Below are 23,480 nucleotides of genomic sequence, written 5' to 3' on the forward strand. Positions count from 1 at the left end.
GTGCATTGGGAGAACAGTGTGGTCATCTGCATGGAAGTGACAGGGCACCCAGCAGCCCTGCCTGGCTCCCCACCTTCCAGGGTGGCAACCCTGTGAAAACCACCTTCAGAATTTCTGAGGGAAGGGCAGGGGACAAAAGAGGGGGCTGGGGGTTGAGAAGGTCCAGCCCATCTCTCCTAAGAGCAGCAGCTCCACAGTCCTAAACTGCTTCCCTAAAATGGGACCAACTCCTCTAAGAGGCTGAGAACAGTATACACTGAGGCTTCCTCTGGAGCCCAGCTCCTTTAAGGCCAGCTGGGTGACTGCTCTTGGCAGACAAAGCAGGGCAAGAATGGTGTCCCCAAGTCACCCAGTCACCCCCTGCCAAGGAGAGGCTCCCTGGAGCTCCTGGAAATACTCAGCACACCCCTGGGCTCCCTCAGCAGCCTCGGGCAGGTGACCAGCAGGCACCCTTCCCCAGTCTGTGCAGAGGGTCCTAGCAGGCACCCAAATCCAGTGGCCCCCGCTGGCCAGCTGCCCTCCTCCAGCCCTAGCAAGCTACCACCTTAGCAAGAGTTCACCAACCATTTCCACCCAGCATGACTCCAAGAAATCAAACTTTTAAAAAAGCTGTAACCACTACCAAAAGGAAAAGAGTGTCCCTGGGACCATGGCTGAGGAAAGCCAAGGCTGAAGCTGTCCCAGGGCTTCTAGTGCAGCCCCAGCCAGGAGGGGACACAGCGGGAGTGGGTCCCTAGACCCAGACCTCACCTGCCCTGTGTAATCTCAGAGAGCAGAAAAGAGTAAAACAGGAAAGACAGATAATTAAGGCTCAAGTGACCCACCAGGGCTTTGACCCACAGAATGCAAAGCACCTAAGAGGAGGAGGGGCCCACACCTGCAGACCGATGGGGAAGGATACACACTTTCAATTACAAACTGTTGTGATCCCTGAAAACTCCCAGGCTGGACACAAACCTGCACCCAGAGGCCCCTCCTGGGAGGGGTCCCCATTCACTGGGCTCCCTGCAGGCACACACCGGGTGTCAGTCACGCTCCCCCTGGGCCTTCCCAGGAGCCCTTCCCCTGGGAGCGATCAATTCCCCTCAGCAGTAACCCCTTTAAGAGCCACTGCTGCAGGCCAGGCCCTGGCCTGACCTTTCCAGGTGGAGGAGAAGAAAGCCAAGCAGCCTCCACCTGGCTCCAAAGGAAAATTCAAAGTGTAGGGCCTGGGAAGGGGTCGCTGAAAGGGGAAGGACCCCAGGCACCTCCCCTGAGGGTCAGAAGGACTGAAGGACGGAAGGAGGGGCAAAGGAGTAGACAATGGGGGGACCCTGGGGAATGCAGGGAGGGAGGGGGGACTGTGGAGGGGGAGAAGGGACCATGGAGGGGAGGAGGGACCATAGGTGTGGAGAAGGGGTCATGGGGTGGCTGGAAGGGCTGTGGGGGGCAGGAGAGACCAAGGGGAGGCAGGAGGGAATGTGGGGGGACACACTTTGGCGGGGGGGGGGGGGGAGAGACCATGGGTGGGGGAATCATGGAGGAGGGAAACCACAAGAGAGGGAGAGGGACTTTGGAAGAGGAGAGGGGACACTGGGGGAGAAGAGGACCATGTAGGGGAGGGACTGTGGGGAGGCAGGGGTGAATGTGAGAGTGGAGAGAGCATGGGGGGCAGGGGGGGACGGGAGGGACCATGGTGGGGAGGGGTCGTGGGGGGGCAGTAGGGGCCGTGGGGTGGGTTTAAGAGGGAGCATGGGGGGGTAAGAGGGAGCATGGGGGGGAGAAGAGGGAGCATTGGGGGGAAGGAGGGAGCATGGAGGTGGAAGGAGGGGCCTTGAGGGGGAGGATCCATGGGGAGGCGAGAGGAACTGTGGGAATAAAGGGAGTGCAGCAGGGCAGGTGGGACCAGTGGGGGGACAAGAGGGACCTTGGGGGGTTGGAGATACTGTGGGGGTTGGTGGTGGGGAGTAGAGACCATGGGGTGGCAGGAGGGACCTTGGTGGGAGGGAATGTGGGCTGGAGGAGGGACTTTGGGGCTAGGAGGCACCATGGGGGGGAGGGAGGGGCCTAGGGAAGTGGGAGGAACTGTGGGGGTGGAAGAAGCCTGGCAGAACAGGGAGGATCTTGGTGGGGAGCAAGAGGGACTGGGGGGGGACAAAGGGATGTTGGAGAGGAACCTTGGGGGAGCAAAGGGACTGTGGGGGGCAGATGGGACAATGGGGGGGGACCATGAGGGGAAGGAGGGACCATGAGGCAAGAGGAGAGATGGTGGAGGAGCAGGAGGGACTGAGGGGAGGAGGAAAGGTAGGGGTGGAGGAGGAACTTGAAAGGGGCAGGAAAGACCTCGAGGGTGAGGAAAGACCTTGGTGGGAAGGGACCTTGGGGAGGTGGGAGTGACCATGAGGGTGGAGGCAGCCTGGAAGGCAGGAGGGAAGGGGGGGAGGGGCAGTGGGTGGTAAGGAGGGACCACTGGGAGGGGCAGACTGTGGGGAGGCAGGAGGGACCTCTGAGGGTGTAGGACCTTAGTGGCGAGGATAGGAGGAACAGTGGGGGCGACAGGAGGAACTGTGGGGGTGGAGGTAGCATGGCAGAGCAGGAGGGACCATCCAGGAACAGGAGACACTGTGGGGGGAAGAGGAGGGACCTTGGAGGGGACAGGAGAGACTTTGGGGGTGAGGAGGGACCATGGGGAAGGCAGGACGGTCTGAGGGGGGACGGGACCTTGGAGGTGGGGAAGGGACCCTGGAAGGGAGGAAGGACCTTGGGAGAACAGGAACTTTTTTTGGGGAAAAAGTACAGTGGGCGGGGGTTGTAGGAGGGGCCAGGGGAAGGGGGGGTTAGGAGGGTCCGTGGGGGGACAGGAAGGAGCACGGGGAGGAGCGGGCCGCCGTTGCCGGGGACGCGGGACCCTTATTCAGACACGGCGCCCCGCGACACAGGCCAGCCGGGCTGGGCCGGGACCCCCGACTGCACCCTGCGCCCCCCGTCTGCAGAAGCAGCGCCCCACCCGGCGCGGCCCGGCCTGGTCCCCAACAGGGTCTGAGGGTGCACTGCGCACAACTTTCCGGGACCCGTGCCCCGCAGGCGAGCCAGCAGGAACTTTAGGGGGCGCGGCACGGGCGCCTCCTGGACGCAGCAAGGGGAGGCTCGCTCGCCCGCTTTCCCGCGCCTCTGGGGTCCCCGCCCACCTGCGCCCCGCCCCGACGCCAAGTTGGGTCCACAAACTTACCGCTACCGTGGGTGGGAACACAGGGGGGGCCCTTAAGCGCCCCACACGCCGGCCTACACAGGTACCTCCTGCCCTCGGGGTACAGGGGGGCACCCCCGGAACACGCCAGTACTTCCTCACGCGCCCCCCAAACACCGCGAGCTCTTAGAGGAGCCGCAGGGACGCGGACTGGGCGGGACTTGAGGGGCGGAGCTTCTGCGCCTGCGCCTGCGCCTGGGCCAATGAGGTTCCGCCCCGCTCCGGGACTCCACGCCCCTAAAGGGGAGGGACCCTACCCTTGACGGACAGCGCCAGGCACCCAACCATGGTACAGCCGAACTTGCCCGCGGGACACCACCTGTGCAAAAATCACAACAGTTATGTACACCAATAATGACCAATCTGAGGAGGAAATGAAGGAAAAAACTATGATTTAAAATAGTAAATTTTAAAAATCACATACTTCGGAATAAGTTTAACTACAGCTGTAAATGACATACACAGAAAACTACACAACACTGTTCAAGGAAATCAAAGAAGACGTAAATAAATGGAAGAATATTCCCTGTTTATGGAAAGGAAGAATAAATATCATTAACATGGCTATCCTACCCAAACTAAACTACAGACTTCATGCAATCCCAATAAAAATCAAAACGGCATTTTTTACTGAATTGGGAAAACTACCTATGAAATGTATTTGGAAGGGCAAAAGGCCCAGAACAGTAAAAGACATATTGAAAAAGGAAAATCAAATCAGAGGACTCACATTATCTGACTTTAAAACATACTACAAAGCAACAGGGGTCAAAAACTGCATGGTATTCTCACAAGGATAGACAGACTGACCAATGGAATCACCTGGTATTCGACAAGGCCACCAAGCCTACTCACTGAGAGAGAACGACCTCTTCAAAAAATGGTGATTGGAAAATTGTATATCCATATGCAAAAGATTGAAAGAGCAACACCATCTCAAACCTTATTAAAAAATCAACTCTAGATGGATCAAAGTTCTAAACACAAAAGCCAAGACCATGAAGACCTTGGAGGACGATGTAAGGAAACATCTACAGGGACCTGTAACAGGAAATCCACTCATGAACTTCACATTCAAGGCAGGAGCAGAAAAAGGGAAGTCCTCAAAATTAAAACCTTTTGCACCTCAAAGAAGTTTGTCAAGAAAGTGAAAAGACAGCCTACCCAATAAAAGAAAATATTTGGTAACCATATATCTGATGGGAGCCTGATATCTAGCATATGAAAAGAATCCTTTATCTCAAAAGTAAGGAGACAAACAACGCATTCTAAAAAAGGACAAGAGATTTGAACTTCTCCAAAGAAGGAATACAAATGACTAAAGGGCATATGAAAAAATGCTCAACATCACTAACTATAAGGGATCAAAACTACAATGAGATACCATCTTAGACCCAATATACTGATGGCTATTAAAGGCCAGAGGACTACAAGTGTTGGAGAGGATGTGGAGGAATGGGAACCCTCATCCACTGACAGTGGGAATGTAGAATGGTCCATCCATTGTGGAGGAGAGACTGGCTGTTCCTCAAAAAACTAACTATAGATCTGTCATATGACCCAGCATTCCACTGCTGGGTATATAACCAGAAGAATTGAAAACAAGGATATCAACGGATACACGAACACCAATGTTTCACGGGAGCATTATTCACTATTGCCAAAAGATGGATTCAACCTAAATCCCCTCAACAAATGAGTGCATAAACAAAATATGCTATACACATACAAAGGAATGCTACACAGCTCCAAGAACGAATACAGTACAGAAACACGGGATAACATGGATTAATCTTGAGAACCTTATGTTGAGTGAAGCAAGGCAAGTATTAAAGGACAAATATTACATGACCTCTCTGATATGAGTTAAGCAAATCGAGCCGACTCAGAGAGCTAGAGTCTGGAAGATAGGTTGAGAGACCTAAGAGGCTTCAAACTGAGTTGTGAGGTCATCAGAGGGGTCATGCTTATGCACGTCTCAGCAGGATCTCAATAGATAACCAAAGATGATACTAGACAACCCCAGGTAGTAGTGCTCCTGAGGGCTACGAAGACACCCTGGTCCTACGGTCATCGCAGATAGCTCGAGAGATCAGTGCCTTAATGGTGGGCCCTAATTTGGAATTTGTACTCCTAAGTGTGAGGATGTTGGATTCAAATGTGACTTTCTACGCATGCCTCTTCTGAACCTGTTGTTGGTGCTGGGATTGCAGTATGCACAGGAGACTTAGATTTCTGGGCTGCCCATGTGCCAGCTGGGCCCTGAGCCTCTGTAGTGTTGCAGCACCTACACTCCAGTTCAATGGAATTACCCAGGTCAGTTGAAACGGAGGTGAGGATGGATAACCACCACACCAAGGAACCAAGAGAGCCTATAGCTGTGGTCATGAGAGTCACATCCACCAGCCATGTGGGAAAGAAGCTCCTTCTCAATCAAGAGAAGGACTTGGCATCGCCATCCCAAGGTCCTCAGGACAGAGGAATAAAATATGGACTAGAGTGGAACTGATATTCTACTACAGAATCATCGTGACTCTAGCAACGGAAACAATTATATCATTGACTGGACTCAGGTGCATTTTTGAGACTTGGAGATGTCCTGAATGACACTGCAGGGACAGATTCAGGACATTATGTATCCTGCCATAACACACTGAATGGACTGGAAAAGAGTGTAAACTACACTGTAAGTAACAGTCCATGCTGTGTGGCAGAGCTTCAAAATGTATCCATCAAATGTAATGCATGTACCACACTAATGAAAGAACCTCTTTATGTGGGAAAAGTGGGGGGAGTGGGAAGTGGGGCATCTGGGAACCTCCTATTTTTTTTTTTTTGAGAATAATGTATTTTTTTAATCCCCACCCCCCATGTCATTTTGTGTGCTGTCTGCTCTGTGTCCATTCACTGTGTGTACTTCTTTGTCGGTATTTGAAGTTGGGGGTTCCTTTGGCTTTGCCCAGGCTGCTTGGGACGAGGGGCTAGACGGACGCACAGCGGGCGCGAAGAATGCTGCGGAGACGGCAAGTGGTGGCAATGTGCAGTCTGCTTTATCCAGGAAGTGCTGGACAATATGTATTGTGGGGTGAGGGGACGGGGCAGGCAGGAGGCAGCGTGTGGGGCGTTGGTTGGTCGGTTGGAGCTGGTGGGAGTTAGGCGATGTGAAAGTTGGCGGCGGGGATTGGCTAGTGGTCTTGGATGGCATGGCCCCAGCGAGGGGGAAGAGGGGGAGGCAGTAGGTCGGGCTTGGCGGTGAGGCAGGAACGGTCGAGAGGGCGTGGCTCGCCCATACCTCGGCGAAGAGCAGGCGGCCCGTTCGCCAGACAGGGAGGGCGGGACTCGCCCATGCCCCTGCGGAGAGCAGGAAGCCCGTCCGTTCTACCGGTTCCCTTGGCCCACCGCAGCTCGCCTAGATAGCCTTCCCTCAGGTATTTAATTTTTTTTTTTAAATTATTTATTCCCCTTCCCTTGTGGCTTGTTTGCTGTCTCCTCTCTGTGCATTTGCTGCAAGTTCTTCTGTGTTTTGGTTTTTCGGGTTTTTTGCTTGTCTCCCTTTTTTTTGTGTCCCCTTGCTAAGTCAGCTCTCTGTGGCGCTTGGGGGCCAGTGGCACTCCGTGGCCATGCGGGCTGGGTGGCAGGCTGCGGCACCCGGACTGGCAGCACATCCCAGCTTGCCAGGCAAGCCTGCTTTCACAAGAAGGCCCTGGGATGCCAACAGGAGGCCCCCACATGGTAGACGGGAGCCCAACTGTTTAAGCAAGCCATAGCCGCTTCCCCCTCCTATATTTTTTAATGTAATGTTTTGTGTGATCTATGTGTCTTTGAAAAGTAAATAAAAAATATTTTTAAAAGTATTATCTAGGGAAACAGACTTGGCCCAGTGGTTAGGGCATCCGTCTACCACATGGGAGGTCCGCGGTTCAAACCCTGGGCCTCCTTGACCCGTGTGGAGCTGGCCATGCGCAGTGCTGATGCACGCAAGGAGTGCCCTGCCACGCAGGGGTGTCCCCCGCATAGGGGAGCCTCACGTGCAAGGAGTGCACCCATAAGGAGAGCCGCCCAGCGCGAAAGAAAGTGCAGCCTGCCCAGGAATGGCACCGCCCACACTTCCCGTGCCGCTGACGACAACAGAAGTGGACAAAGAAACAAGACAGCAGCAAATAGACACAGAACACACAACCGGGGGGGGGGGGGGGGGGGATTGGGGAATTAAATAAGTAAATAAATCTTTAAAAAAAAAACTGAAATGCATTAAAAAAAAGAAGTATTATCTAAGCAAATTACATTCAACCTGTATTAGTTTTCAAAGAACTGAAAGAAAGTTAAATAAACAAATAAATTACCTCTATAAAAACGATGATAGAATTACAGAAAAAAAATCCTTAAGAGTCTAAGAAGACGGTTACTTGTAATATATAATGTTAAAAAATTCCAACACTATATATTCAAGTTCTCCGTATTTAGAGACATTATGCATCAAATCTTAAGAATAAATACCTTCCTAGGTTAAAAAAAAAAAAAATGTAGAAGCCTATTGCTAACAGCCATGTCCTAAAAGAAATCTTCAAAAATTGTCAGGGAGAAGGAAAAAGATAAAGAGTGAGATAATTTCATCTTCAGAATGAAAGTTAGGGCATCAGTGCTGGAGTACATAAAATATTTTATTTTTCTAAGAACAAAAAATGTTAAAATAGTGACTCAGACTCTGACCATGTGAATCTAAAGGAACTTGAGCCAGAGAAGGCCAGCACCGTGGAGTTCTTCAAAGCTGTGGTGCAAACGCCAAGAGGCCTAAGGCTTAGAGTGGGAACTGCTTTCAGGTCCTGGTTCCGTCCTGGTGGGATTGCTGGTTCATATGGTAATTCTATACTTAGTTTTCTGAGGAACTGTCAGTCTTCCACAGCAACTACAACTATTTTTTTTTTACCACCACCAATGGATGAATATTCCTATTTATCCACATCCTCTCCAACCCTTATAACTGTCCATTTTTTCAGTAGTTGTCTTTTTAATGGGTATGAACTGGAATCAGATTGTAGTTCTGATTTGCATTTCCTTAATAGCTAATGATTTCTAGGATCTTTTCATGTACTTCTGGGATATTTATATATCTTCTTTGGAGAAATGTCTATCCAAGACTTTTGCCCTTTTTAAAATAGGTTGCTTGTCTTTTTATTCCAGATTTATAGGATTTCTTTAGATAATTTATTTATTTTTTTTAATTTTTTTATTTTTTATTGACTTTGTAATAATATTACATTAAAAATATATATGTGAGGTCCCATTCAACCCCGCCCCCCCACCCCCCCTCTCCCCCCCCCCCAACAACACTCGTTCCCATCATCATGACACATCCATTGGATTTGGTAAGTACATCTTTGGGCACCTCTGCACCTCATATACATTGGTTCACATCATGGCCCATACTCTCCTCTATTCCATCATGTAGGCCCTGTGAGGATTTACAATGTCCGGTGATTACCTCTGAAGCACCATCCAGGGCAGCTCCATGTCCCGAAGACGCCTCCACCTCTCATCTCTTCCTGCCTTTCCCCATACCCTTTGTCCATTATGTCCACTTTTCCCAATCCAATGCCACCTCTTCTATGTGGACACTGGATTGGTTGTGTCCATTGCACCTTTATGTCAAGAGGAGGCTCAGATTCCACCTGGATGCTGGATGCAATCCTCCCATTTTCAGTTGTAATCACTCTAGGCTCCATGGTGTGGTGGTTGTCCTTCTTCACCTCCATCTTAGCTGAGTGTGGTAAGTCCAATAAATCAGATTGTAGGTGCTGGAGTCTGTTGAGGCTCAGGATCTGGCTATCACATTGTCAGTCCAGAGATTCAAATCCCCTAAATATATCTTAAACCCCAACATTAACTGCACCTCCAGCACATTAGCATGAAAGTCTTATGAAGGGAGATCCCATCTGAGTCCAGATTCTTCACACATAAACACCATTTCCAAAGAGGGGCCATCTGCCCTGGTAGTTAACCCCATCGGCCATGACCATAACTCCCATGGGTCTCTTTAGCCCTCAAAGGAACCAATATCTGGGGGTTGTATCTGCTTTATCTGTCTCTCTGACTCTGCTCAGTTGTGCATGAGGGCAAACCTTCTGCCAGCCTCCAGACTCTTTTTTAGAAACTCGTAGCCATATAAACTCATTTCTCCTTTCCATTTCCCCCTTACTTTAGGTCAAACAGCATTTTAAAGTCATGGTATTTTATGTAGACATGGATATTCTGCTGATCCGCATTGAACCTTCCGTATAAGGTCATTTTCCAGTTGCATCATCAGTTGGTAGTTGATAGTGGTCCCTCGTTGCCAGGGAGGCTCATCCCCGGGTGTCATGTCCCACGCTGGGGGGAAGGCATTGCATTTACATGCTGAGTTTGGCTTCGAGACTGGCCACATTTGAGTAACATGAAGGCTGACAGAAGGAAATTCCCAGGCACAAAGTTGCTCTAGGCCTTGTTATTATTTTGGGTTTTAGATAATTTAGATATTAAACTCTTACTAGATATGTGATTTCCAAGTATTTTCTTACACTAATAAATTTTCTTTCTTACTTTCATGATAAGGCCTTTTGATGCACAGAAAATTTAGTTTTTATAAGGTCCCACTGAGCTCTTCCTTCTTTTGTTGCTTGTGCTTTAGGTGTCAAGTCTAAGAAAACATTGCCGAATATAGTGATCTGAAGATGCTTCTTTATGTTTTATTTTTCTTCTTGTTTTATAGTCCTGGTTCATATATTTAGGTTTTTTACGCATTTTGAGTTAATTTTTTGAATATGGGGTGAGAGACAGGTGTCCCCTTCTTTCCTTTGCCAATGAACAGCCATTTCTTCCAGAACAATTTGTTAAAGACCATTCTTTCCCAATTTATTAAAGACTATTCTTACCGCCATGCATCTATAGACATGAGGCTCTATTTCTGAACTCCAAATTTAGAAATTAGATGGTAGAAATTTAGAAAATTTCTTATTTAGAATATTAGAAATTTACAAGGTAGGAAATAGATATCCATGTTTGAAGGCTTTGATTCCACAAACCGCAGATGACCATGACACAAAAATCTCATCTAAGGTTTGTGGAAACAAGGTGATTTTAGCCTAAGAGTATTCATAGATTTCTGAATAAGGAAAGACTGGAGAATTAAGGATGAAGCATGAGTTCTGTGGTGGCAGAGGGTAGGGGCAGCATGAAAATCCAGAGACATATCCTCTAAGAATAAAAGGGGAGAAGACAGGGACCTATCTAGAGGAGCTGCTTTGGAGTTATACAGAACAGGAAGGTGCCCTGAGCCATCTAGGAAGGTACTAGAAAGATAAAGAAAACTGAGCTGCTTACCCCTGTGCTGGAAACAGCACATATACCCCACAGTCACAGCAAGTAACTGCATGGCCCCTGGCTTGCTGCTGCCAAGGGACAGGGAGGGGGAGTGTCCTGGGAGGAAGAGGGGTCTGGCACAGCCAGGTGGTTTCTTTGTGGTCACTTTGTCTAGCAACGGCACCTGTGAATCTCATAAGGGACCCGGACCTGACTGGGAGAAGGGAGGGGGGTTCCCCTCAGGCCGGCTGTAACACCCAGCTGCCCACCTGGGGCGAGAAAGTAATGACAGTGGAGAGGGGTTGGGCACAGGCACCTCATCAGCAGGACTCTAGCAAGCTACACAAGTCTAAACACACCTGGGAAAGGTGGCAGCTAGCTCTCTAAAGACGAGTTAACCTAAGGAGACAAGGCAGCTCAGTTGAGGAATTCCTGACTTGCATATAGGAAGCCCCAGGTTTGATTCCCAGGTCAGTCAAGAGCATGAGCCACCTGGGTGTCAGGCATCCAGCTTGTACTTTATGACAAGGAACATACAGACATTCTTTTTGTTTTAGGCTTTCTTGGATCTGTTATTTCCTTAAAAAACAAAAACAAAACTTTTTTCAATTTTAACTTTTTAAACTGTAACTGCAAAAACCCAGGCTATCACCCTTAGGGGCCCAAATGGAAGGTAGTGTTTCCTCCGTTGTTTTGTTGTTGCTGCTGTTTTCTTTCATTTTTATGTTTCCCCTTTCTTTGTCCCCTCTTTTTTCACTTTTACTCATTTTTGTCTATCTATGTTGTTTCTTTTCTTTCCTTCCTTTTTCTATCTTTTGTTTACCGTTGTTTTCATTCATCCCACCACTTTTTGTTTGGGCTTCAGTATTTCTCAATTTTTATTTCTCTTTTTTCTGTTCCTTTCCTTATATTTTTACTTCCTTTCTTTTTTTTTCCTTTTCTATTTTCTTTTCCTCTCTTTTCATCATCCCAGGCTTTTAATTCATTCTATATATTTTGCTCTATTTTATTTCCCATTTCATTTTTTATATTCCACTTTTTAAACCTTATTCTTCTGTACTTAAGATTTTTTACTCATATAAATTATTTTCCTAGGTCTTCTACAGCACCCCTTCTACCTTTTATTACTAGTACTACTACTATTTTTCTTTTTCTATTCTTATATCTTTCCTTTTCTCTGGTCATATTTTTTTTCAAAGAAACAGACAACATAAAACAAAACAGAATAAATGAAATGAAGAATCAAAATGAAACCTTACAAAGCACAAAAAGAACAAAATATAACCCTAGAGAAGAAAGAGAAGCTAACCTACTGAAGAAACCCATCAAGATGAACAGATGCCTAGAAAGCAATAAAAATGGTAAGTCATACTAAGAAACAAGACATGACCCAGTCTAATGGCAAACTAAAAAACAGGAGGAGATACAGAATATGGATGAGCAAACAAATATCATGAATCAACTTTATGAAGTGCAAGAAGAGATTAAGGATATTAAGAAAACATTGAAGGAACATACTAAAGAAATTGTAAACATACCTAAAAAGATACCATATACAAGGGTGGCAAATGGCACAATGCAGGAAATCAAAAATATACCAGTAGCACGTAACAGGAGATTTGAAAAGGCAGAGAAGAGAGACAGTGTTGTGGAAGACTGTACATCTGAAATCAGATAGTAGAACAAATAGATAAAAAGATTTTAAAACTCCAGGAGGGACTTAAGGATTTGAAAGGCAACACAAAATCCACAACATATCCATTACAGGCATCTCAGAGGGAGAAAAGAAGGGAGAGGGGACAGAAAGAGTGTTGGAGGAAATAATGGCTGACAATTTCCCAACTCTATTAAGGGACATAGATGTACATGTCCAGGAAGTGCAGCACATGCAAACATATAAATCCTAACACAAGACATGTACTTGTCAAACTGCCTAATGCTCAAGACAAAGAAAGAATATTAAAAGCAGCAAGAGAAAAGAGATCCATCACATACAAGGGAAGCTCGATAAGATTAGGTACTGATTTCTCATCTGACTCAACGCCCTAATCATAACTCAATCATGCCCACGTACAGATCAGATTGCAAACATAATCCAACATTTCTTTTTGGAATTCATCAATTATATGAAACTACTACATCATCTGAAGCCACAGAGGTAAGAAGGCAGTGGTATGACATGATTAAGGTGCTAAAATGAAAAAACTTCCAGCCAAGATTTCTCTATCCAGCAAAGGGGCATTCAAAAATGAGGGAGAATTCAATATATTAATAGATAAACAGAAACTAAGAGAGTTTGTCCATAATAAACCTGCCCTTCAAGAAATACTAACGGAGTTCTGCAGGATGAAAGGAAAAAACAGGAGAGAAAGAGGTAGAAGAGAGCGTAAGAATAACTGAAAAGATAAAAAGAGAAATAAACACATATGGTACAGATGCTGCCTACAAGAATTTCACCTTAGATCCAGGAACACAAGGAGACTAAAAGTGAATGGTTAGAAAACAATTTTACACAATCAGAAAAGGGCAAAGAATAGCCGTACTAATATCACATAAAATAGACTTTAAATTCAAAACTATTGTAAGGGAGAAAAAAGGACACATATATTAATAAAGGGAGAAATCACTCAAAAAGAAAGAATAATCATAAACATTTACACACCTAACCAGGGTGCCTCAAAATCCATGAGGTAAACACTGGAAAAACCACGTAGAGAAACAGATGGCTCTACAATTATTGTGGGGGACTTTAATACGCCGTTAACACCATTAGACAGAACATCTCAACAGAGAATCAATAAATATACAAAGGCCTTGAATAATACATTAGAGGATCTGGACCTGACAGACATACACAGAACATTACACCCAAATACGCTGGAATGTACATTCTTCCCAAGTGCACATGGATCAATCTCTAGGATAGACCCCGTGCTAGGCCACAGAACAACCCTCAATGAATTCCAAAAGACTGCAATTATACAAAATAATTAATCTGACAACAACGGAATGAAACTGGAAATCAGCGACAGGCACAGAAGCAGATTAGGCACAAAGATATGGAAGTTAAACAACACACTCAGACAATCAGTAGATCAAGGAGGAAATTCCAAAAGAAATCAATAACTACCTTGAAACAAATGAAAATTACAACAAAGTATCATACCCTATGGTATGCAGCAAAAGATGTACTGAGAATGAATTCACAGCCTTAAATGCCTATATTAAAAGAGAAGTGCTAAAATCAAAGACCTAACTAGGCACCTGGAGAAACTAGAAAAGAACAACAAACTAACCCCAAATGATGTAGAAAGAAGGAAATAACAAAGATTAGTGCAGAAATAAATGAAATAAAAAATAAGAAAACCCTAGAAAAAAAACACCAGAAACAATAAACAAAAGCAAAGCTGGTTCTTGATAATCTATAAAATTGACAAACCCTTAGCTATGCTAACAAAAAACGAAAAAAGATGCAAATACATAAAATAAGAATGAGGAAGGAGATATCACCACTGACGCCACAGAAATAAAGTGTATCATTAGAGGATACTCTGAAAACTTTTATGCCAACCAAAAGGATATTCAGAGGAAATGGGCAAATTCCTAGAAACAGACAGGCAGCCTACACTGATGAAAGAAGAAAGATGAACTGAACAGCCCAAGATGGAAATGACTTACGAACAGAAAACTACACAACACTATTAAAGGACATCAAAGAAGACTAATATCCAGCATATATAAAGGAATCCTACACCTCCTCAAAAAAAAAAAAAAAAAAAAAAATTACATGCCTCAGAGGAGTTTGTCAAGAAAGTGAAAAGGCAGCCTATACAATATGAGAAAATATTTGGTAACCATGTATCTGATAGAGGCCTAGTATCCAGCATATATAAAGGACTCTTATACCTCAAAAATAAAAAAATTAACAACCCGTTTTAAAAATGGGCAAGTGATTTGAACAGACACGTCTCTAAAGAAGAAATAGAAATGGCTAAAAAGCACTTGAAGAGATGCTCAACATCACTAACTATTAAGGAAATGCAAATCAAAAGTACAATGAGATATCATCTACACCCATTAGATGGGCAGTGATTAAAAAAAACAGTGGATTACAAATGTTGGAGAGGACGTGGAGGAATGGGAACTGTCATCCACTGCTGGTGGGTATGTGGAATGGTACAGCCACGGTGGAGGACATTTTGGCTGTTCCACAGGAAGCTAACTATAGAACAACCATATGATCCAACAATCCCACTGCTGGGTATATACCCAGAAGAACTGAAAGCAGGGACACAAACAGATATATGCCCACCAATGTTGAGAGTGGCATCATTCACTATTGCCAAATTTGGAAACAACCCAAAGTCCATCAACCAATGAATGGATAAACAAATTGTGGTATATACATACAATGGAATATTACTCAGTTGTAAGAAGGAATGCTGTAAGAACACATAGGATGATATGGGTGAATTTTGAAGACATTATGTTGCGTGAACTAAGCCAGGCACTGGAGGACAATTATTACATGACCTCAGTGTAATAAGTGAACTAAATAAATTTTACTTCAGTGAACTAAATAAATTGAGCAGACTCACAGAGCTAGAATCTGGAAGACAGGTTTACAAGAGAAAGGGAGAAGAAAGTTGTGAGCAAATGCCCATATGGGGAAAAAAATCTATGATAAAGTAGAAGTATGTAGCTGTTCACTGGATGGGCATGTCAGTGGTGAAGTGACACTACAGGGGTGGTCTGTGTGTGAGGTCGAGTAAGGAGGGTGGGTTGGACTATCCATGGAATAGGGGGAGCATTTGGGGAGGGGCCAGGTAACATCTGGGTATCTGAAGGTACCTGCTTGAAACTACAAAGTTCAGAATGTTGTTTTGGCCATAAGGTGGGGAGAGTTACTGGTTTAGGGTGTTCTGGAGAGTATTTGGGAGAAGGCACACCTGGGACAGGCTTCTAGGAAATAAGTGTTCGCCTTGTCACAGTGTGTTGTGTCAGTGGGTGGGACTCACATAATGAGCGGGAAAGTGATGGACTCCCCTCCTGAGGAGTACTGCTATGTTCTCAAACAGAGGGGAGGGAGACTCTTGAGAGCATAGGCAGTGCCTAATAGTGTAGGACAGGCCAGTATGTCAAGCTCTCAACACTGCTGCAAGTAACTATGACTCTTGTGCTTCAAGGAGTGAAGCTTGGTGTTGCCATGGGCACCTAGGGGCGGGGAAGGAGAACAGACTAGATGGAACATGGGGCATTTTGTGGGCAATGGAAGTGTTCTACACGATCTTTTTTCTTTTCCTTTTTATTTTTTGTGCTTTTATTCTTTTTCTCTACATGATCTTGCAATGATGTATACAGGCTATGTTAAATTTCATCAAACTTATGTAAGTGTATGGTCTACAATGTAAACCATAATATAAATCATTGACAAATGTTGCAATATTTGTACATCAATTGTAACAAATATACCATACACAAGTAAAATGTTATTAAAAGGGGAAAGGGTAATGGAGAAGAATGTTGGGTATATGGGAATCCACTATATTCTGTACATGACTTCTCTGTATCCTAAAGCTTCTTTGAAGATAAAATGCTTAATTCATACTTGTTAAACAACAGTGATAAACAGAGGCCCTTTTCTCAACAAGAAAGTTTCCCTGAGTAATTCATGAGCAAAACCACCAATGTACTAACAGTTATTTTGTGTCCTCTCAGTTACTGCTCGGGACACATTGCAGAAGCTTCTGACTGTCAGGCAAAAGAGGAAAACCATCCAATTCTTAGATAAGGATTACTTTCTTTGCTTGAAATACTTACGTTGCTTTCTTGTTTTGTGTTTTCAGTCAAGTTCAGATTTGAAAACACGTTGTAGATCATAGAATTTAGGTACCATCCTCTTGTGTGTGTAGTGTGTACGTGTGTGTGTGTGTGAGTGGAATCCCTTACTAGCTGATGTCTGGTTTCAAGGGCATTCAATGTCGATAGGACCAGACAGGAAAGCATATGGTATAAGGACTTTTAATGGGTGACATTTATCCTCTTTCAATTAAAAATTTTGTAATTGTCAACCAGATGGACTTGAAATAAAATTTCTCAAGGCCTCTTTTAGAGACTTCTTCTAATCTTGCTTTTGTGTTCTCTGATACGACCGCTGCTTTCCATCTGGTTTTCTGGAGCAAGGAAGAGAGCAAAAAAATGCATGGAAACTGAACCCACCAGGATACAAACCTCACAGCGTTTCTTTTCATTCATTACAGGTGGCCTCAAGTACAGAGGAAATTCTGTTATCTCCTGGCTGTGGAAAGAAATCTAGATGACTATGATGGGGTTTCCTTGTTGGCTTTAGAGTGGATATCACAGTGAAAACGTTTCACTTGTGGAGTGAGGATTATGGATGTGGTGAGAGAAACTGATTTTCAGGAAGAGATCTTTGATCACATTACTACAGTTCCTGGAATCAGCTGGATCCCCTTTGGGGGGTCTAGCTTACCATAAATTGGAGTTGCAGTTTGTCAATGTTTAAGTCTAAGTAGTATAATTACGCATGTATGTTGTGTATGTGTTACTGTGTATTTATCCTAAACATAGGTCTTATTTACACAGGACAACTGCCATTGTCGACTACGTCAAAATATAATCTTTCCACTGCAAAGTTTACATATAGGAACTCATTCAGTCCTCATCAGCCATATGTAGTAGGGTTGTTTACTATACATGCAACTCAGAAGGAGGATCCCAGGCGTAGAGACAAATGTTCCCAATCTCATCTGAAGAGTCTAACATACACCTGTCAAGTAACCTCAATGTTGATACAATAAGCTTTTCCTTAAACTGTGAAATGGGAGTAGAAGATATTGTACAAGGGAGATCTAGCATCTGTGCATATTGCTGAAATTTCCCAAGCCTACAGTTTCCAAATACTGCCCAAAATTATAAGGTAAGCTAAGTAGGCATATCACCTATTGCAAATTTCACATGCCTTCATATCGATCTGTTGGGTGTTTTATGTAAAAATAAAATGACAAGATTTTCTTGAACTCTGACTTTAATTCACATGTGTCCACTAGGCAACTTATAAATAAGGGGATCAGAAGTTTCAACTGTAAATAAAGAATTAATAATGTTCCTACCTTTGACTGTAAGGTGTCAACAGTTCTTTCAATCCTCAATGATTTTCCCAGCTTTTTGTCTCAAGGTTAAAAAGAGAAAATTTGTTTCTTAGTCAAAAAACCTACTGCCATGACACCCAGTCCATCAGCAGCATGAAAATCACTATCTGCCCAAGAAGAGGGAGCATGGGAAGATATCACCGAGGAACTGCCCTACCGATGGTAATATGGAAATGCAATCATGTCGATTCAAGAATAATGACTGCAGTTTATTCAGTCCCATATATAGGGAAAATCCATAAAATGCCTAAGCCATATTCTCTTTTTTAACATGTGAACATTTTAATTTACTAATTAAATCAGAAGTGCCACAATCACAGAATTAAGGATACATTTACAATACAAGATTGGTTCACATCTAATAGTGGCCAGTGTTTCAACCTAAAGTTTGGCCATTAGTTTAATTTTGAACATTACACGAAAAACATCCTTCCTATAGCAGTTTAAAATTGTTTATGAATTCCAAAAGGAGATATTGATCATGGTTGTAAACTGGTATATTCCTGTGGACATGATACCCCTCTGATTATATTAAATTTGAAGGTTTCACTTTCACTTTATTAAATCAAGAATAGGCAGATGTTCGCTCAGGGAGAACACAGAATAAAATGCAGAGAAGAAGAATACAGACATGAGCCTGATAGTTGGAGCTGAAGAGAAGAGAGCAGCTGAGAAGCCCTGTGAGCTCAGCCTCATGCCAGCCTACAGGTGAGATGGAGGAAGCTGGGATCATGGAGCCTTAAGGGAAGAAGGAAGGCTCAACCCTTGCAGACTTGCCCACCATCTTGTTTCAATGCGTGGTAAATGACTTCAGGTGACCAATTACTTCTTAGAGTACCTTGAGAGGGATCTTTAGGTAGGGCCTTCTGACTATATGCTTCTCCCCCAAATAAATACCTTTTATAAAAGCCAACAGATTCCTGGTACTTTGCATCAGCACCCCTTTGGCTAATACACCTGAAACAATGATGCTTCCACATTTTAAAAAAATTAACACCCTTTATTCAGAGCATTTTAGATTCACAAATGAATACGTTAGATACTTCTAAAGTTCCTGCATCTTCCCCTCCCATCTCTCCCCTCCTTGCTCAGCATACTACAGTAGTCGAATAGTTTGCACAATTAAAGGGCCAGCATCAATTCATCCCTATGAAGGCTCAGTATCTGTTGAAAAGCTCTGACGGCTATGACCAATGCACACTGTCCTGTACCGTGGAAAACAGCTGAGCAATCCCTCAAAAAGTGAAACACAGTAACCATATGACCAGCAATCCAACAAATCTACATACATACACACATACAAATAGATATGTATCTATGTATTGGAAAACGGGACTACACATACTTGCAAACCACTGTTCATAGCAGCATTATTCACAATAGCCAATGGTCACAACTATGCAAGTGTCCATCAACAGATGAACGGATACAAAAAGAAAAACTGCTACATCCATAAAACGGAATTCAGCCATAGAAAGCAATGGAAGTTCTGAGACATCCTAATACATGAATGACATCAACATGATTATATACTGAGTGAAATCAGATGACACAAAAGACAAAGAGTGTATGATTCTGCATAAGTGAAACATCTACAAAAAGAAAACAGGAAGGAAGGAGATTAAGGATTATCAATAGGAATTAGGGGAAAAGGACAATGAGATTAAGAGTTATAAAGAGTATCTGTTTCAGGTCATGAAGAAATTTTGGAGATCAATGGTGATGTTAAAGATTGTTAAGGTAATTAATGCCAATGAGTTAAGTACCAATAAAAATGGTTAAAATTTTCGTTATGCTCATGTCAACTTATGAAAGTTAACAAAATCTTATAAAATATATGGAACTGGCGAATCCGTAATGAACTGGATGTCATGGAGATACAGGAAATTTAGTTAGGCTTCAAAATGGGCAGAAGGGTAGGGGCTCTGTGTTTGACTCGGTGTGTAATTTAGAACCAATATTAGATGAACTACTTCACACTAATTTAAACTGCCTTTAGCACCAAAGCCAAGGACTCTACTTCTGGTAATTTTCCTGTTCTCATTAATCTCTCTTTCTTGCACAAAGGAAGTCTGAGTAGCATCATGTGTGCTTTCTACCCAACCAGCCCTGATCACTGTAGCCCCTTGTCCTAGGTAAAGTTCCCCAGGTAACGCATGAACTGCACCCAGTGTACTGACGGCTACTCTGTGTCCCTCCAGCTCCCTTGGAAGACCTGATGGAAGGGCTGCTAGGGACAGGGCAGATGAGGAGACTCCCTCTAATGCTGAGGTAAGGCCACCTGTTTTTGTCTAAGACAGAAATGTTTCTTTCTCACATTCCTTTTCACATTGAGTACAGATCTTACTATGTTATACCTATAGACATTTGCCGCTGTTTTGTGGAAGGAAGAACTGCAAGTAAGAATCCTATGAACAGATCCCGGACACAAGAGTGCTTTAAAAATGGCAGCATCTGGTTTTAAACCAAATAGAAATGTTGTGTTAATTATCTCAGCACCATTTTCCTTCCTTTAACTCAGACTTTTGTAATTGCCTATTTTGGTAAATAGACTTGAAAATCACTTGCTCCAGGAAGAGCTGGAGCCTTTCCCACAGGTGTCTCCCGAGCTTATTCATGGGGCCTTTGAATTTACCACTGCTTCCCATCTCTTTTTGAAAATCACCAAGACCTGAAAAAACACAACAAAACATGATCCTATCATCATTCTATTTTCTTTTCTGCATTGCAGGTGACCTTGAGAGCAAATGAAAATGGTAGGTATTCTGGCCTCATCAAAATATTGTGGGAAAAAGTGAGATGAAATAGGGGGCTTCCTACAAGCTGTAGGCTGTTGACCTAGCCTGATCCCAGCCTCACTGTAAAATGCGGATATGGGATATGATGAAAGGTTTTCTATTAAGGAGTTCTGTCCCTCCTTCCACAGTCCCCAGGGGTGGATCTGTTCATTTGGGGGTTACAGGTTAGGCTGTGTGGAGGCTTAAGGGAATCCATGTGTGAGTCTCTGTGCTGTGACTGTGAGACTGTATGAGCTTGTGGAGATGAATGTGCGCACTTCCCCCAGGTGAGATGGACTGCTCAAGCTCTGGTGCTCCAAGGGGAGGGGCTTTAATGTGAACCCAGGGTGTGGCTCATGAGATTGAGCTCCTGCCTATCATATGGAAAGTTCAGTTTGGTTCTTCGTGCATCCTAAAGAAGACAGTGAGCCTGCATGGCAACCTGACACCACCACACGATGCAACAAGAGACAAAAGAGGAAAAACAATGAGAGAAACAACAAAGGCAGTGAAGAGAGGCGGCTTAGGTGACTAGGCACCTACCTCTCACATCAGAGGTCCCAGGTTCAGTTCCCAGTGCCTCCTAAAGAAATGAAAGAAGATGGACAGAGACGGCAAGTGTAAACAATGCGGGAGTAGGGAGAAATAAAGAAATGAAAACAATTCTTTAAAAAAAACAACTACAACAACAATAAAAAAGAAACTATGGAGTTGTACCATCTGTGCACGTGCTTACAATTGAGTCTACAGAGAAACCAAACTGTCCATCTTTATAAGGTGGCCTCCAGATCACAGGGCCTAGGAAAGCTACCTGTGCGGATAACCTCAGACGCGGGCATAGTTCCTGGTGTTCAAAACTAAAGGAAAGCCCATATGACTCTTCATTAGATCAAAATTGTGAGAGTTATGAGGCATCACATAGAATGACCTGTCAACTCTCACAATGATGTCATAGCCAGGAGCTTGGACACAGAACACAGGCATTGGGAAGAAGAGTTAGTGCACCGCATTATATCATTACTTTGGACCCTCTAGATGCTCAAATTCTATGAGGGTCTTTGACAAATAAGAACTCAGATTCCACTTGGTTTTTAACCTGACGCCCAAAACCTTTGTTGAAATGCAATGAGAGAGCAACATTAGAGGGAGTCAGCCTTGACCCTCTGCATCCCTCCATAATGACGGTCCCACTGTTAAAGACTGAAGATGGAGAGCCAGTAATTCAATGAATAAACACACCTGGTGGAGAAAAGGAAGACTGATGGAAAAATACAGTATTATTAAATGATCATTTTTAAATGGTAAGATATCGATGTTTTCATATTTATAAGTATTATCTTATACCACAAAGATGAGTGAAGAAACATGACAGAATACATTGCCTAGAACTGAATTGATTCCACCAAAAAAAGGTTGCCTCTAATCAAGTAGAAATTCCTGTCGTATATTTGGTAAACGTAGTTTCAGTTTATGCAGATCCATGGAGGCTGAATTCATTGGAGATGTCAAAAGACACCTGTGAGGACTTCCAGGAAGATGGCAGACTAGGAAGACATGGAACTCTCTCCTCCTTCAGAAAAACAGCTGGAGAACAGACTGAAATGGACTGGAAAAAGACCTTCTAGGGTTTAGGACAGCAGGGTAAGGCTGAACACCACCCAGGACAGAGACGGACAAAGGAGGGGAATCGCGACAGCAAAACTGTGAGTTGAAAGCAGCAGCTCTTGCTGCTGGCACCCTCCCCCACACTAAGGACTTTAGAACACTCAAGCCTCTGACCAACTTTGGAAAAAGGGGTCTCCAGGGATCCACCACCCCCAGAAAGTGGAGGGAGAGGGACACAGCCTAAGGCGGACAGCTTTTGACCCACAAATTTAGTCTACTGTGCCCCATGAGCTCTACCAAGCTGGATGGGGTCATGTCATCGTTTCCCGTGGGAGCCAGCAAAGGACTAAAGAGATCATGACCCTCTCGATCTACTTCTCTACTAAGTGGGAATGATTGTTGAAGACAGAGTGGCATGGAATCACTTACTACCCAGGAAGAGGGAGCAGGCTGACAGAAGGCTGAAGTACAGTTTCTGAGAAAGTTTAAATTACAAGTCTCTTTATCTCTAGGCAAGAACCTCTACCACACAGATCCAGTCTGTCTCACAGCAAAAACACTCCAACCAGGCACTAAACTGAAAGGTCTGTCAAGGAGTGCCATCTGCTAGCAGAACTAGGTTGTACATATAAGAAAATTAAAAATAAGTAAGTTAGAGAGGCTTTTGCTGGCCTTTATACCCTCCCTCTCAAGGTCCTAGGAAGCAGGTCTGCAAACCATTACTGGGTATAGCAGTTGGACATTACTGATGAATTCCAAAAAGAAATATTGGATTATGCATGTAAACTTGTCATTTCCTCTGGGCAATTAGATTATATAGAATTCATAGATGTACATGATGAAATAATGATCAAAGATTTGGCCACATTAAGAATGTTGCATCCCTGCCCCTTGGTAGGTGGGACTCACAGAGAAAACAATATGACATAAAACATGGTTGGAGTTTTTGAGCTTGAGCCCAGGAGGTGAACACACAGGAGAACATCACCAGAGGAAGAGGGACAGCTCCTTAGACACAGGAGAAGCCCTGGTATGAGGACAGACCTGTTTGCCTGATAGTCTACAGGCAAAGCTTAGAGAGCCTCATAGTCTAGAGCTGACCTTGTGATGAAAACAGAAGAGCAGTTCCTGGAAATGAACCAAGAGAAGAGGAACCCAAGAAGCCTGAACCCTTGCAGACATCAGCAGTCACCTTGCTCTAACACATGGTAAGACTTTGGTGAGGGAAGTAACTTACACTTCATGGCCTGATAAATAAGCTTCTACCCAAAATAAATACCCTTTATAAAGGTCAACAGACTTCTGCTTTTTGCATCAGCACTCCTTTGGCAAAAACAGTGGGTCCAGAGCCCAGTTTTGAGCAAC

The 23,480-nt window shown here is 44.2% G+C and overlaps 1 protein-coding gene across 5 annotated transcripts in view; it reads right to left on the minus strand.

Annotated features, from left to right (window-relative positions):
- The window catches only part of LOC111759351 (ral guanine nucleotide dissociation stimulator-like), a 127,376-nt gene that overhangs the window by 92,821 nt on the left and 11,075 nt on the right, over window positions 1-23,480 (minus strand). The window contains exon 1 of one of the 5 annotated variants that reach the window (XM_071210946.1): window positions 3,209-3,389. The exons of the other annotated variants lie outside the window; for them this stretch is intronic. The gene's annotated coding sequence lies outside the window, so the exon portion shown is untranslated. Of the gene's footprint in view, window positions 1-3,208; window positions 3,390-23,480 lie in introns of those variants that run through there. 5 annotated transcript variants of the gene reach the window in all.

The sequence above is a fragment of the Dasypus novemcinctus genome, chromosome 22 (assembly GCF_030445035.2).
Source record: "Dasypus novemcinctus isolate mDasNov1 chromosome 22, mDasNov1.1.hap2, whole genome shotgun sequence".
Lineage (NCBI taxonomy): Eukaryota > Metazoa > Chordata > Mammalia > Cingulata > Dasypodidae > Dasypus > Dasypus novemcinctus.